The 17,630-nt window shown below is 38.6% G+C and overlaps 1 long non-coding RNA gene across 2 annotated transcripts in view; it reads left to right on the forward strand.

Moving 5' to 3' along the window:
- The window catches only part of LOC137470262 (uncharacterized), a 78,382-nt gene extending 66,387 nt beyond the window's left edge, over positions 1-11,995 (forward strand). For both annotated transcript variants that reach the window (XR_010996972.1, XR_010996971.1), the window contains exon 5: positions 11,847-11,995. This is a non-coding gene — a long non-coding RNA (uncharacterized lncRNA). The remainder of the gene's footprint in view (positions 1-11,846) is intronic.
- The last annotated feature ends 5,635 nt before the right edge of the window (positions 11,996-17,630 follow it).

The raw sequence follows: 17,630 nt of genomic DNA on the forward strand, positions 1-17,630 counted from the left end.
ACAAGTTGAATCCCCTTTGCCATTCACATGAGTGAATTCTCCTTTCTCAAAGATCAGAATGAATTAAGGCATCTGTTATTGGAAATGCTTTATTTTATATATTCATATTTCTCTAAATAACTCAACTGGCAGCATCATCCTCAGCTACAAGTTCAGGGCCCTAGGAAGATGTTCATAAATATTTACATTCCTGATCTGTCATGAACTGTCCTAAGAAGTGGACTTCACTGTACAGATTTAGGAATGTTTTCTCTGGTCAAAATATCATATGAAGCATGAGAGGTGCAAAGAGTAAGCTTCAAACCACAGCATAATTGTTACATATATATTAAAAACCCCCAAAACTCAAAATCAAAACAAAACAAAGGTCCTCAAAGTAACAAAGCTAATTAAATCTGTTTTCCTATGGCTTGGGATTTCAGGGATAGATTCTCCATTTCCTCAGAAAGGGTTAACAATGACTGATACTCTCTTTCAATCACCATGGTTTTATCCATAAAGGCAACTCCTTTGACAGTCACATTCTCCTCAAAGAGGACCCTCACACAGACCCTACATAAAAACTGTAGAAATCTGGTATGTTTAGTAGTTCTTCCTGAAATTAACCAAAAATAGCAAAAGCTTTCAGCGATACAAACACGTTTTCACATAAACTCAGCTTCTCTTAGTCAAAGTTCAAGGTAAGTGATGTCCTTTTGATTGCTTCTGGAAGCCATATCCTGCTAACCTTAAAGATCCAATTTTGCATTCTGCAGAGCTGTAAGCAGTTTTACTCATGGCCAAACCAGGTCTGGCTGCAAAAAACTACATTTGCTTCCAATTGAGTAAAGTGAAACTTTTGTGCAAGTATACTCGTGCAGAGTTCCTGAATGACGTGCATTAGTGATCAGTGCTTTCTCAGTTGTGACAATAATTAGAAATGGGGTCTGAACCAAAATTCTTGGAAGTAAATAACCCCATTCTTGGATTAATTTCCAACTCAAACCCAGATGCAGCTCTAAATTTCATAAATTTGTTCCCCCTCAACACAGAGTAGAACTAAAACTACATACCAGATACCCCAAATTGAAGAATTTTAAAATCCAGCTCTGTATTTTGTGGTTTGGACACCAGTCTCTTTCTAGTGATATTTCCAGGGTTAAAACCTAGTAACAGGCAAAGAGTTTCTAGTGTTTTTCTCCTCAGAAAATACATGTATATATCTTTCAGCTGGTCAAATTATCCTATTTGAAATGCATTTGTAATGACTGAGTGACCTGGTTGTGAGGCTCTATCTGATCATTTGCAGACCCTGTTAAACAACAGCTTGTGCATGACTTTAGCAGATGGTTTAGCTAACATATAATTTCTATAGGTATATAAAATAACAGTTGGAATCACAAAGCATAATGGCCTCAAGATTCTCTCTCCATTTTTGCAAAGTCATTTGCTTTTAGTTGTTATAGCTCAGCAGCAAAAGACCATACATAGAAAATGATGTTGGGGTAAAATAAGCTGAACAAGGACACTATTTAAGTATTACTTTAGAAACCCTATTAATGTCTATATGAAAACGAGCATTTCCCAGATAGTTACAAAAGGGAAGGTCTAAAATGTCCATATCAAGCAAAGCAGTTTGATCAGCACTGATGTGGTCGTGATCATAAATATCTGCAGTCTCCAGAGAAGCTTAATTTTAACATAGTCAGCAGTAAAGAGCTGGTCTATAAAAAAACAATTCCATAATTTATTTTCAGGAGATAACATATTTTAAAGGATATGCATTATTAAAATTAAGAGGCAAGACATTGCTCAATGGTGCTTGGATTTTATTCCATATGATAAAGAAACAATATCTGGATTCACAGCTGATGCTTTTCAGAGTTTGGAGGGACAGAAATCCAGAGCATAACTTCAGAAGTAAGTCGTAATCCATGCTATACTTCATTTGTATCTGACTGAGGGAGTTAGAGGTCCTGGAGAGCAAGAGGCTACTCTGCAATACCATGAGGGTACTTCACTGTGCCCCTTGCAGCCCTGATCCCAGCACGTGCATCCATACAGTGGGAAAGATAATCTGCAGTTTGCCCACAACTTTTTCCATCATTGTATAAACTGAAATAGTATGTGATATCCTCTGTACCCGTGGACTTGTACTTCCTTTGGAATGAAATACTGATGTACAAGTGAAAGAAACACAACCCCCACCTGCCCCCCTCCCAGTGCTGGAATGAGGCCATGGTGCTGCATGAGCTGAGCCTGCAAGGATCCCGCAAGGATCCTGCAAGGACCTGTCAGTCCAGTAGTGTTGGCTCGGCCAAAGGGTCCCAGTGGGAAATTTCTGCTCTGGATTCTGAATTTCTGCTCTGGTGGGTTCCCCTAGGAGAACCCACCACTCCCTAGCGACCATGGAGGAAACTGAACTCTTTGTCTAGAGTCAGCCTTTGTTATCACATTTGTAATCATTTATCCTCTGTTAAATGCATGGCATTATGTTAGCTAATATTAGTTCTGCTGTGGACAACAGTGAATATCTTGTGTGCAGAGTTGTGGGTGTTCTGCACATGCATTAATGAGAGAATATGTCATCCTCTGGAGCAAAGTGAACATATATCAGAAAGTTCTGTCAAAATGCCTCCTCAGATGTATTTTTCTTAAATATTACAGGCCACAAAAAGAGGATACCACTTTGCAAAAATGTTTACAGTTCCCATTCCAGTTTTTATGTCCAATCTGACCTATCTTCTCATAGTATTTAGGGTGCTGTAATTGTCCATCTCAAATCTAAAATCAATCCAAAATCATTATTAAGTGGTGGGAATAGTTCTGCTCATTGACATCTGTGAGTGTGGTGAAAGAATCCCCAATACTTTCAGAAAATAATAAATAACAATCAACTGCAGCAAATGAAGACAGAGTTTATAAAACTATCAAAATATATAAAACTATCATTGCCAGTCCTACAACACCCACATACATAAGTCTAATTTATATGAATTTTTCCAAGCCTCATTTACCAAAGAAAATTGCTGTCATTACTGATACATCAGTGAATTGGTCAGGATCATTTTTGTTCTACTTCCCAAATTAGAACATATTGATTACTTCATACAATATTTTTTCAAGGGGAAATGTTGGTTTTGGGAAATGGATTAAAAAGCATTTTCAAGTGTTTTTTGAAGTAACGAAGACTTTGTATATAAAAATGACTATTCTATGTCTCAAAATTACATTTCGTGAAGAAATATAAGCAACTTAAATTACAAAGTATATATTGAAAAATACCAAAGTATTTCCAAATTGCCAAAACAAAATGTTACAGCTGATTTGAACCAAAACCATATCTTCTGGATTTATAGCTCATGATGTTTTTAGATTTTTGACTGCTTTGTCTTGATTCAGGACATAAACATTTTTCCATACTGTTACATTTGGCCAGAATGTGAAACCTATTTCCTGCCTGTTTCTTTTTTACTACCACACTGATGGCAGTTCTCCTAGCACAGTCACAGCTGTAAGATATTGGCTCTGCTGCAACCGTAAGGCTGCTTTTGCTGAGATATTTTATATCAGTTCCACAGACCCAAAAGATAACTGTGGTGCAAACCCAGTTTTTTACTTGCTAGGATAACTGTATACTCTTACACACACACACACACACACACACAAACACATCCATCAGATCTAGCTTGTGTTAGCCATAAATTTGAGTAGATTTTCCCCTATTCACATCAATTAATCTACTTCACTGAAAGCATTCCTGTAATTCAGCAAAATGCAAAGGGTCTCTTGGGTCCCATATAAGCAATTTTAATGTTACTGTAATCCATATTTTAATACTTGAATATAGTGATGGGAGATGCATTAATACCATGGAAATACCCCTAATACCCCTGTTAAAAAAAATAAAAAGAAAAAGGCAGAATTATTAGAGGTTAATAGACTTGCTGTATTCACTCTGATAATTTTGTGTCCTGCTCCTCTTTTTGGCCTCTTTCTTGCTGCTCCAGTCACTGTCTGTGAGCTCAGGTAAGACTGTTGGTATTCCTTCTGTTCTCCAGCACTTGGATGTGAGAAGAGCTGAAGAGGAACCATGGACTGTGTTCCTTTCCCTGGCCTAGATGTGCTTCTCTGTTTTCCAGTCACAACACTACAGCAGAGGGGTGCAGCCTTCAGTGGAATTTTATGGCATATCTACAATAAAAACCAGTTTGGGGACTATTCCTGTATTCTGAGGACTGCTGGCAGGGCACAGCTCATGTTCAAAAGGGTAACATTTCTTGCCTCCAAAAGTAGGATGTCTATATGGAAAATAGCTTGCTGGAAGCAATACCTGTCCCATTAAATCCCTGCAGAAGAGCAGGGTTGGAAGAGCCCTGTGTGGCACAGCTCCATTGTGCCCAGGAGCACCCTGACAGCAGAGCACTACAGGCAGTCATGGGCTCAGACCTGAGTCCTTCCCCAGCCTGGTGTTATTTACTAGCATGGACCTGTCTGTCCAGCTCAGCATCCCAACAAGATTGGGAAGAAAGAAAACTTTGCTGGCAAAGGTTTCCAGTACCCCCAGCCAGCAGACAAAGAGTTACTGACAAGAATATATATAACCTCCACCTGGAGGTTGAGACCCAGAGACAAACCCCTGACCATCCAGAGGGTGAGGGATCAGTCAGAGAACCTCACCTTGAAAGCTCACTGAGCCCTCACCTATAACACTTAGCAAAGGGTGGAGTGATATTGGTGGTAAAGTGATATTTTTTTGGCATTGGTACCATGGAAAGCTTGAAAATAATTATTTCATACAATTCCTAAAATAGTATTGTGAGGAATTTCAGCTTATTTGAATGAATACTGACTTTTTTTTTCTATTGGGTGAGATATTCCTTTAAGCCTATAAATACCTAAAAGCAATTTTTTTGGTGGTTTGTTTGTTTATTTCTTATAGAGATCTTGCTAATAAAGAGAGGGCAGGGAGCATGGAAGATGGAAGAGAGAGGTTCAACATTTTTAATTTTGACCCTAGCATTGCCCCTGGACAAACCACTAAACAGTTGAGTTTGCATATGATATAAATTTCTTAGCCCCTTGAGGGTAATGGGAGCTGCAGGATAATTAATCACATCATCACTTCAAAAGATAATATGTACAACCCTAATGTTTTCAAATTTCATAAAGATGACACAAGGGCAGCTGGAAGCATGCCAAACTTCAGAAAAATTATTGAATTATATGCACAGTATTGAGGCACAACATGCAGGGATGAAAAATCAATGTTTTGTAGAAAGAAACAGAAACCGGAAAATAATATGATAATGGATAAACAGACATACAGGGTCCACATTTTTACTCTGTGATATTACACAGGCTGATCATGTCTTGTGCTTGATTAATTAGCCTCCTCCATGTTGTGATCCCCACAATGCTTCTAAGATGGTAGACAATTCTGTTCTTGCTCTCCCCACGTGTGCTTCAAACCTCTTGCAGCTGCATAAAAAGGTACCAATGATCTCAAACATAGGATCAGCAGTTTTATCACATTTGTTGACAGGTAGCAGCTCTCAGCATAAAGTAAGCAAATGACCTAATACAGTTGTGTAAATATACACACCGTCATTAAATATGCGTAATGGCTATTATAATTTGATACATTCTTAGCTGTCAGCAGGTTTTGGACCGGGCTCTGGGTGTTCCTGTGTGGCAGTTCAGGCACAGGTGGCAGCCGGCAGACCCCTGGCAGGCACTGCCAGCTCTGGGAGTGCTGGCTGCTGTGAACAGGGCGCTGTGCAGAGGTGAAGCGCGCAGTGCCCCGAGAGCGCTTTGGGGGATGCCAGCACGGCCACGGGAGCAAACAAACTGCTGTGTCTGGCCTTCCTCCATGTGAGGAGATCTCTGCTTTCCTGTGTGGCCATCGCAGCACGGAGGAGTCCAAAACACCACCAGAGCCAAACACGGCTGTTACAAGTAAAGTAAAATATAACGAGTTTTCTTTTTTGACTACCACTGAAAGATATAGGGCTTGTGATTGTCTTTGTCTGGTTTTGTGTTAATACTCGACAATTCTGCTTGTGCAAAACCAATAGTATTTTAGGACTTTATTTCAAATACAGCATGGGGAATGAGACTGACCAACTTCTTTAGTTAGGATAGGTCCCATTTCTATTATAGCCTAGTTTTGCCTTTTCACAGAAAGAGAAAAACTATTGAGAGTTGGAAAATAAATCATTAGATTTTAAGTGCAAAAAGGCATAGCCGTCTTTTTCAGAGTTGGTGCCAGAATCACTTCCAGGTATGACAAGAAATCGAGAACTTGCATCTAAGTCCTGGGATTTAATTTTGTTCTTCCTCATTTGCCATCAAAATGATGAAGGACTCAGAGAATGTTTTGCACTGGAGGTGGCGATGAGGATTTCAAACACCCATTTAAATATAAAACAATTGCATTTAAAAAGGTAAAAAATAAGGGCAAAAGGTACAGGGGTTTATTTCATCTGCCCATTATCACTACTCTAAATGGGGGCTCAAAATTACTATTTATGAGATATTTTACTCTAAATACTAAGGGAGAAAAATTTGGCCAAAACTCATGACAAGTCCTCTGTTTTGTCAGTGTGAAATACTTGATAATTTGTAATGCATTTAGTCATTAATCATTTTAAAGGGCTTTTAAATGGGCATGGAAGTCCTTTGAGTCTTTTACATATACAGACATTGGATCAGAAACCTTTGCTACAAATTACTTTTGTCTGGACTTCTAATACAAAATCAACTTGAGAACAAGGGAAATACATCACTGTTAAATTTTATTGTAAGACAGAGCCCTTATAACACATCATGGGAAACATTCTTGAGCTGCTCTATTAATAACAGCAGTGCCTGATTTCTTTGGTTTAAACTTACCTTTTTCACATTTTCTTGTGACATTTTCCAGATATAAATTGTTATGATGAAGAGTCATTCAAAGCAAGGGAAAAAGCTGTAATTATGTTTCTCTTTTCTGAAAGAGAGTGGGGCAGGAGGGGGATTATTTTACACAGATCAGTGAAGGACACCCTAATAAAGATTGGTCTGGAACATTTCTTTTTATGACAATTGACTTATCAGCAAGAGCCATTGCAGCAAATCTGGAAATTACATAATTGCCAGAAACTGTAGATATTTGACTTGGCAAGAACTTTAGGTGTCTCTGATTTATTATTTTAAGAATTTGGCTCTGCAAAAATGAAGAAATGTTTAATGAAAGAACAGTAGAATTCAAATGAAATAGGCATAGATCTTGTTTTCAGAGGCTATATTTAAAGCTACATTGTCACTTCTACTGTAACACAAATAAACTAAACTGAAAATGTCCAGGGTGACAAACTGGCAAAGAGATCAAGCTGCAAGAAAATACTAATTTCAACAGCTACACACTCATCTTTTCCTTTCCATTTTGTACTACCCTTTGGGCAAGTTCTTCGTGGGTCATTCATTATAATAGATGTTATCCCTTTTAGCACAGGCAAAATAATAAAACTGTAAAGCTGAAAGAAACTTGTTTATGAGGGATTTCATTTTTTTAATCAATCTTCCACAAGGCACTGAATCCTTTTCAAGCAGCAAAGTTTAAAGGAATTAGGTATTATTTAAGAGAAATGTAGGTGACTAAGATCAGAGTGGTGAAGTGGGAATGCTGTAAGTACTTATTTTAGGTTTGGAGGGCTTGCACACCACAGCAATTTGAAAACACCCATGATTATTCTCTGTATCAGAAGACCAGGTCACCGCATGGTAGATTAAGGTGAAAGTCTTTGCTTAAACCATTTGCATCAAAGAGATTTACTTTGGCAAGTCCTCCGGGCGACATTTTCCCTTTGATAAACTTCAGCCTCTTTCTGGAGAAATGCTGTTTCCTGAAAATGGTTTATCATCTGCTTTTTAATATCTCTTAATGTTTCTCATGTTATCTTACTACCTCACGGAGGAGTTGCTAAGACATCCCACAGTTTATGTGTCTTGGCATTCAGCTGGGCAGCAGCAGCTGGAATCAATGCCACCACTGCTGCTCCTGGCAGCAGCTGCTGACTGCTGCAAAGGGAAGAAATCCTGCTGTGGTGTGAGATCGACATTCCTATCTCTGAGAAGACACAACAGCTGGCACCACCATCACCCATTAGACCAGAAGCTTTGAGTCTGCTATCAGGCTGGAGCTTCTCCGCTGGCACTTGGACAGACCACATCCCTGCCAGGGCTCTGATCATCTTTGTTATGGAGGAGTAAAAAGCCTTGTTAGAAAAAAATGTTTATCTTGAAGTGGAAAACTCACATTATGTATTTCAGTGTCAGAAGATTAGGAAGAAATATAGCAAAAAGTCGCATAGTGCCATTTTGCTATAACCTTATTTTTTTCCAAGAGTCAATATTGAATAGATGTTAGTGGACATGTTGGGAAAGGGGAGATATACCAAAGAGTCTTATTTTTCCTAAATGATGGAGATATTAACAGCAATAAATTAATATTGCTTCATGTTTCTCCTGTTCCATATCAACCCTGATGTCCTTAACTACTGATGCTACATAGACAAAGATGTCTCCAGACACCTGAACACCAAAATCTTTCCTCAAGCTTGACTAAATGATTCCAAGTAAGTTTTTAGCAAAAAGGAGCAAATGAGTATTCCTATGTTCATTAGCAACAAAATATGGAAGCATCACAAGATGGAGCACCTGTTCAGCCTGGGCTTTACCCCCCAGTCCATGTAATCAGGAGTAGCATGACTTGTGCTGCATGTTGTGCTACAGCTGAATGGGATAGCTTATTTACTGGAGAGAATTCCACTTGATGCTGGCCTGAAGCCCTACACAAGAGTAAAACTTGTATCATTTCAGGTGAATCTTAACTAGTTTGGTGAGGGGGGGGCAGGGGGTTGTGTTTTTTTGGTTTGCTGTATTTCTTTTTTTAGAGAACTTTTAGAACAAACTGGAAAAAGTCTGTTAGATATAAGAGCTATCTATTCTTTTTTTTTCCTCTTGGTTTTCTTTAATAGCTTAAAATATTAAGAATGTTGATTCTCAGTGCAATTATACAAATGGAAACAGGAAGTATTTTGAAATGGTAACAGGATTTGAACTCTCTCTACTGATGCAAGATGACATAAGACCAACTCACAAAAAATTGTCTCAGAGTGTATTACAGGAAAACTTGTGGATTATCTTTTTTTCATTATATAAGGAGGGTTAGTATGAAAAACTTTATGGGTGTTTTCACATATTTCGCACTATTACCCATCTTTATTCCAACATACTATAAAACTGGGATTCACATCCTCTAAAATAATTCCATTTATGCTATGTTTTTTGCTATAACTTGACTACTTACCGTCTTTTTCATTTCATCAGAATCATGTACAGTGTGTGGTCTGCTATTTAGAAGCTTTTTCATGGCAATAAAAAAGCCCACAAGAATTAGATTACCAATTATTTAACAGCTTATTCAACTGCAAAGACTTCTCTCATTTTTGAGTGAATACATTGTTGGTAGAATACATATAGTTTATATGCAATAGCTCTATTTCAACCTGGACTGAAAAATGTTATTTAAGCAAAATTTGCTCTTCTCTTCTTAGAATGTAGCTAGGGAAAAATATATCATTTGGGTTGCATTAATAATTTAAAGCAACTTTTTTCATACTTCAGAAAGCTAAATTTGCCAAGTTTTGAGGCTTTGGAAAATCTGTTTATACATGCTCAGGAAAAATGTACTTGAGTTAGCAAAAATTAACCTGCACTGAGAATATTCTCTTCTCACCTAGATGTCCAAAAACCTCCTGCAACATGCTGAAATTCACAGGAAAAAAAAAAAACCAAACAAACAAACAAAACCAAAACCAACCAACAAACAAACAAAAAAACCCCACCCACAAAAACCCCAAAATCAATAAAAAACAGCCACCAAAAAACCAACAAAAGCAAAATATAAAATATATTGTACTGTATCAAGAGTCTTTTGGTCAATGTTTCTTAGCTATTCAGATACTGTTATAGCGAGGTAAACTAGAACTGCAGGATTTAAATTTTTCCCTACTCTCAGTGGCACTTTTTTGACATTCATGACTGACAAGGATTAATAATTTGATGTAATTCAGATGAACTGGAGATCTAAGGGACTTTACAAAGGGTTTCTAATGTAAACAATTCTTCAGGACAGAAAAAAGAAAGAAAGAAACAAAAACCTACTGCTATAACAAAACAACTTTTCCCTTTGAAAAGAGTTTGCAGCCAACAAAACAAACCCAGTTACCCCTATGGCATTTTCCATTTCTATGATGGTCTATTAAGTGTTAAAGACTTAACTTCTGTGTGGGCTGTATTCAGCCCTTGTCACTGGAGGTCTGCTGTGGCTCACTTGAGATTTCTCCTGATGAAAATACCCCACTACTGGCAGGAAAGATAGGATTTTGATCATAGAACTTATTTAAAATATCTGGAAGAAGGTTATGCATAAGGACAAATATTCTAAAACCAATTAAAGAAGACAGTGAGAAATACCATGTTCAAATATCTGTGATATTATTTGAGCTACAAGTATCAACAGGAACTGTGTCTCTTCAGTAGGAATGAATGGATCCAGACTGGAGAACAAATGGTACCAGTAGTGATAAGCACTACTTCTGGATTTTCTAAGCAACAGATTTCATCACACACCTCCTGCCTGGATAAGAAGACACATTATTTTTATTTGATTAGCATAAATGGGAAGGATATTAGAGAAGCAGTATCTACAGAGAGAGATATGGGTAGGTTTTTTTAATTAAAAAACTAGCAATCAAGTCAGCTGAAAATAAATTGAAGATACAAAGTAGTATTCAAAGCTTTGAGTTGAAAATAGAAAGAAAGAATAATTGCATTGATTTACTAGCAGTGTGTATTGCAATAATGTGTCTAGGGGGTGAATTCAGGACCAGCTCAGCCTTCTGACTAAACAGTTGCATCCCAGCATCACGCAAATCCTGATTTACAATAATCCTCTGAGTCTCTGTGAGCAGATAAGGCAAAATAAAAGGACATGGCTGCAGGTCACAAAAACATTCAATGCACTTCAATTAAAAGCAAAAGCTGGTAGTGGCTAGAACTGTCACCAGAGAAGTGACAAATTTGAACAAGCCACTGGGACCTGTCAGGGTCTCTCCTAATACTACACTCAATCAGATCCCCCAGTGATTCACTGAGGGGAATCACTAACAACACTTCCTATCAACTTGTATAACCTCCATCATGCCACAGACCACCGAGTTTCACACAGTAATATACATACAAGCCCAGCAAAATGACAGAATATATATTTTAGATGAACAGAAGCTACTTGTTGAGTTGTGCTTACACAGCAACAGGCTGCCAATGAGTAAACCTGAACTGATACTGCCAAGAGCAGGCACAGCAGCACTGGGCCAGCCTAGGCTGTACAAACACTTGCTAGTTGCCCTGTGCTCTTTACTGCTGCCACATTAACACACCAGTACCCAGTATAACTACTTTGAAGACCCTTGGGTGAAGATCCTTGGATAATCTTTGACTGTAGTTCTCACAAGCTCTCCATCTTTTGGTAGAGTCTGTAGCTTCTAGCTTTGGAGCCCTCCACAGGGCTTGCCAGGCAAAGTCCTGCAGTACCTTTGGAGAGTCTTCACATTAATCTTGTTGAAAAGTCTCAGATTCAGAGGTCTGGATTCATTCCCCCACACTGTGCCAACATTACACACACATACATTTGCCAAAGGCATTGACCTCAGCAGTACAGTCACCTGAGGCTCTCTCTGTGTGAAAGAGAAGAGGGTGCAAGTTAAGCCTTCAGTGTAATGAACGGTCCTCTACACATACTTTTTTTTTTTTCTTTGCAGAGAAAGAACATATTGAATACATCCAACCTGGAAATTTTCTGTAAAGAAAGGAAAATAGGATGAAAGCTGGCCAGTTAATGTGTTTTCTTCAAAGTCAGGAGCTGAAGTTGATAACCTATTTATATGATCTATGACCTACTGAAATCTCATTGGGTGCCTTTTTCTTCTGCGATTTTACACCACCACTAAAAATGAGGTATAGCACCATTTAAAATTATTTTGTGATATAGGTACTTACTACTAAATTGTAGAAGCCTCTGACTGGAAACATTACTTTTATATTTTCACTGGTGCTGCTCTTGTCATTGTTATCTTTCCACACTCTCAAGAAAAATATTGAAAACAGAGAAATGTAAACACTGCTTTAATATAAACAATACAACTTGAAAGTCACTTTCAAGGGAATTAAAAACAGGCTGCTGATGTGTTCTCTACCGTGATGCAAGCACAGTAAGAATTGATGAACGTGTCTGAGGAGTGTTCAAGTCGCTAAAACAAAAGGAGAAGCCATAGCAGGAGGAGATTTTGAGTGTGGGTCTCACCTTCAGTTGCAGCTGAGTCCCATAACCTCAGCTCATAACCCTCTGCACCAGGAAATTCCCACTAGCGCTCACACCAACTAGGTCAGCCCAGTTTCCTTGGCTCTGTGGGGGCCAAGTGCAGGAGTGGGACTGAAACACAGCACTGCAAATGCACGACACAGCAGCACAGCTGTGGGAAAGCATGCGGAGAAGGGCAACTGTGGGAGCCTCACACTTAATGCTTGAGCTTGGAAAGGTCTGCAAAAATAATCTTCCTTCTGCTGAGAGGATTTAAGAAGGGAGGAGGGGTGTCATATGGGGAGCACCTTCCTGTGTGTTCCTACAGCAGCAAACACAACAGCTCCCCGATGCTTTCTGAGGTCCTTGGAAACTAGCACAACACAAACAATAACACATTATCATTGTTTTTAGTCCTTACCTGTTTTCTCCCAAAAGCTTTACTTGCTAAAAGGAGGGAGGGGACCTGAACCAGAAATGGGATACACATTCCCTGAAAAAGAGAATCACATCATAACTCAAGTAACAGAGAGGTTGTGTGCAGGCTGCTGACAGGTTTGAAGCCATAGCTTAGAGAAACCCTAAATCTTCTCTTCTATTTACACTTCTGGCTCCTCTTTCCCCATCAGGAGTGCTACACTAATCACTTGCAATCCTATTTTTGGACCTGGGCAGTAACTGTGCAGCCAAAAGCACTCTTGCTGCAATTAAACTTTGTCTCCTTTATTAGTAGGTATAACCACATCATCCCACACCCCTTGCTTGGAGAAATTGGTACATTTTATGACTATATTCCTATTCTTCATTGCCTAGGAGATTGTAGAAAGTGTATTTTTTTTCTCATATTCATAAAGAGACAAACAAAAAGCCTTGTTCTCAAGGACAGCAGCAGGATGGCTGGCTATGGAAACAAAATTCCTGTTGCCCAGTTTGCTCTGTAGGTGAGTTACACTGTGGGTTAAGGCTCAAATGAGACTTGGTACGTGTGTAAAGAGGAAAGGAAGAAGTTCTGGTTTTGGAATGCAGTGATCAGTTTTTCTGATGTGTGAATAGAATCAGTGCAGTAGCGGACAGTGGATGGTTTTGCTCTGATAGCTCTGCCATTGCTCTTGCTGTCCAAAGCCCATGGGACCGCTCTGGTGTCCCATCAGGGGTGCCCAGCAGCTCCATCAGTGTCACTCTGGTACTCACATTATTTGATACCATCCTTGAATTCAGGAAGTGGGTGGGAAACCAGTTTGCTTGAATGGGTTTCTCTGAACGCCTGGAACAGGGGGAGGAGAAACACATCTAATAGACTTCCTTGTTCTCCCCATTTTTAAAACTATAACTAGCGCAGTGCAACACAGATTATATGATATCTTTATGGTAGTTTTGCAGAACCGCACAAAAAACATCTAAGAATCTTTTTTAATATGATGTTCTCAATAAAGATTTTAACCTAACTGAATACTTAACATGAACCCTCGTGGACAACAGCACAACTAAACCATGGGTATTTAACACATAATAGGATATGTAATTACCAGAGTGAATCTTAGAATAGTTTAATGTCTTTTGTTATGGTAAAATGAATCAATAAGGTTTCAACATTTAGGTTTCAGTCTTGCACAGACACATCCCTGCGTGGAGCTGTTTGTGTGACTAGACCCTCCATTAATTTCCATGAATAAAGAGATAATTAGTGCATAATGAAAAATGCTCAAACAACTGTCTCTATTATAGAGAACTGAATCTAAAATTTTTCATGATATTCAAATTTTTATTCAGTAGGATCTTGGAACCCCAAAGGGCTTGTATGTACAATTTATCCACATTCCATCTTATGTGTGGTTGTTTTGCAATGCAAATATTCTTCTGTTTAAGCTTGGAACGGGAACAAACCTTTCTCCAGCTCAATTTTTTTTCCCCTATATGCTAAATGCCTACAGGGTGATTCCTCCAGAGTGCAACAAAGTCAAATCCTGAACAGCTGAACCTGTTATTATTGATATGGTTATTGTCATTTGTCTTTGTTTTTGTTGATACAAAAGTAATGACTTTACTAGAGATTTGTTCCTAACTCAGAAAAAAAAAAAAAAACACTATATTTGGATAGCATATGTGCCTTATTTAGTGACTTTTCTGACCACAGATTTTAAACAAGACTCCATTTTTCTCCTATTTGTCATCATCCACATTCTTGAAAAGGTGGCCAGGATTGCTTGCTCACTGAATGCTTCTCAATTCTCCCTGTGGCAAACTACTAGATGGGGCAGACATATTCATCTTTGGAGATAAGACACCATTTTTCTACTTTTTTAGTTAGCATCTAGGTAAAAATAATATTTTATCTAAATCTCACAATTCTTCTTGATTTGTTTTTCCATGTCACAGTTATGTGACAAGTCTTTCTTGGGGTAAAGATAGGTGAAAAATTGTTGTTCAGAATAGCTGGAAGAGAGTTCAGTTCTAAAAGTTTGGTTGCAGTTATATTTTCCAAGGAAAAATTATATTAAGTCCTTTAAAGAGAAGAAATCTCCCAAAAGCCAAGGATAAAATTTGGTTGCTGATTTCCTTCTGAGAAGATTAACGATTAGAACTAACTTTAGTAATAAGGCAAGTGAAACTTGTATTGCAAAGATTAAACTGGATTTCTTTGGGAAGAGAGATCACGGCTCAACAAATCTTAGTGAGCATTCCTCTGCATTTGTGCTGGATTCAGCTTTCCTTGTCCCCTGTCTCATGAATATTGAATTGAGTCATGCTTAGAATGATGGAGGTGGAAGAGATCATCTAAGAACAAAATATCTGTGTCATTAGGGAATTTATGTGGCTGTCGCAAACAAACATATTATTAAAGACTGTAGCAAAGCAATGCCAGGGGATGATGAAAGGCAGTTGCCATAGATAGTAATGTGATGCCACAGGTTTTTGCATTGTTGTTTCCCTGCACAACACAGAGGATGAGAAGTGGTAGAAGAAGACAGAGAAAATGAAAAATACTGCTTCGGAGGGACCAAAAGAAAGTGTCATGAGATGAAAAAGGAAAATGAATACTATGATGCAATACTGAAGGTTTCTTCAGCATAAATAAATGCTATTTGGCACAATAGAACTGCTTTTTTATTTCTGCCTGTGTTAGAATAAATTTGATAGCAGCAGGCAGGCAAACAAAAGAATATAGACTACCTGAGATCCACATTGAGGATTTGTAGAAATCATGTAGAAATGTAGAAACGCATGTAGAAAATCAGCTGTTAACTGTTTTGTAGAATCAGTTCCTCAATACTAGGATTGTATTATAGGTCCTTATACTATCTACAAGCAGGAGGATTTTACAAACTATTTATTTGGCTGGTCAGATGTAATGTGGCAGTGTTATCACACATTTTGCCATGCCAGGTAGACCTAGATCAAAATCATTCTCAGGTTCCTTCCTTGTGCGAACACCACACTCACGCTACGGATCTTGGGCTCTCAGCATGAAAAATCACAATGCATAGATGAAGTAAAAGTCAGTGCAAATGCTCTCTGAAGTGACCCTGGCATGACTCTGGGAGAGTTAGGTTCTGGATTCTAGATGTTTGTGACATAACTAGGCACAATACATACTGGGATCTATACATTTAAAGAGAGATAACATCCTTCCAATAAAAAAAATTGCAATTTTGCTCTCATTATTGTAAATATTTGGAAATATTTAATGTCTTTCTAAATGGAAGTTAGTATCAAGAGAAGAAAAAAAAACCTACAACTTTTTTATTATTTTCAGAAATGCAATTTGAGCTCCTTCTCGAATAAGAACATATAAATCATTCTGAGTGGTTGTTCTTAACACAGGAAAAATATCAGCAGGTCAAGCAGGGGGACTTTCTTTTTATTTGAATACTTGTAACAGACTTCAGAGAATGTGCATGACTAACTACAAAAATGTACTTACAAAGATAGAAACACAAATTCTTTTTTTTAATGTAAATGCCCTACAAATTAATGCATGATAACAGAAAATTCCTTTCCTTCCCTTTCCTTTTCAGCTTAACTCAGAAACCACAAAGTCATTCAGTTTTGGATCCATTCCTATTTCCCAGACTCCCCAGGAGGTTTAGTGAAAGCAAGACATAGCTCTTTCCTGGAACCCCATGGGCATTACTACATGTTTTAGATGTAGATAAAGGCTGCTACACTCTGCATTTGGGAAGTCAAGATTTCATTTATAAGGTGCTGAAGCTGAAAGGCTTTCATGTCAGGCCCTCAGCTTACAATCTCCAGCAAAAGAGGAAATGGAGGGTATGTCAGCAGCAGGCAGCCAAGCACAGAACAGAGACATGGCAGCTCAGTGCATATGTTCACAGAGCTGAGTGCTGTGTTGCGATACCACGTGTGTCTGGCAAAGTATTTCTGTTAGCATAGCACTGCTTTCAGCAGCAGCATATCAACAGCACTGCTTGGGCCCAGCACCAGATTATCATCTTTTACGTTTTTAGATGCCTTGCATAGGTTAAAAGGAGTCTTCACTGTGTGATGACTCTTCGCTTGGGTGGACAGGAAAGGGGGTAACAAAAATAAAAACCAAGAATGTTACTGAGGAGCTTTGATTTTGCTCCTGAGTAGATGCAGGGTGGTGGGGAACACAGAACAACAAGTCAACCTGGGCACGGCTCTGTAAAAGTATTGTCCCATTTTCACACAGGGAGGACAATTCAGTTTTGTAACCACCAAAGAATTGCTTCCTGATTCCTCCTGTTCTTTTCCCCTCTTCTCCATGGGCAATGTACCCAACAGTTTAACAAAGAATTGTCTCTTCTTGGAGATCATCTTCTTAGACTAGTGCTGAAGTCTCTGAGCAGGACAGCGGTGGTGACTGGGACCAGGAGCTGCTGTTTTGTGACTTGAACACTTTTTCCAGGTCAGCCTGGCTGCTCCACCTGATCTCACTGTGTGGAGGGGAACAGGTGTGGCATATGACATGCTACAGGTCTGACCTCAGACACAGAAACACACTCAGAGTGAAATAATCAGAATAAAATTCAAGGAAAAAAATGTATCAGTAGCAGAGCTACTAAAATCAGGTTTGTTCAGATTGAAGTTATGCCTTTTGCAGCTTCCCATGACAACAGCCACTACAATGATCCTAACTTGCCTTTTTGCATTTGTTTTCTCAATGCACTGCTCTCAGTATATCTTCTTTCACCTCCTCTTTCCAGCTCCCCTCCTATGGTAAACTCCCATTTCCCATTTCCTCTAACCTCCCCAGTTTCCATCA

Source organism: Anomalospiza imberbis, chromosome 3, assembly GCF_031753505.1.
Source record: "Anomalospiza imberbis isolate Cuckoo-Finch-1a 21T00152 chromosome 3, ASM3175350v1, whole genome shotgun sequence".
NCBI classification, from domain to species: domain Eukaryota; kingdom Metazoa; phylum Chordata; class Aves; order Passeriformes; family Viduidae; genus Anomalospiza; species Anomalospiza imberbis.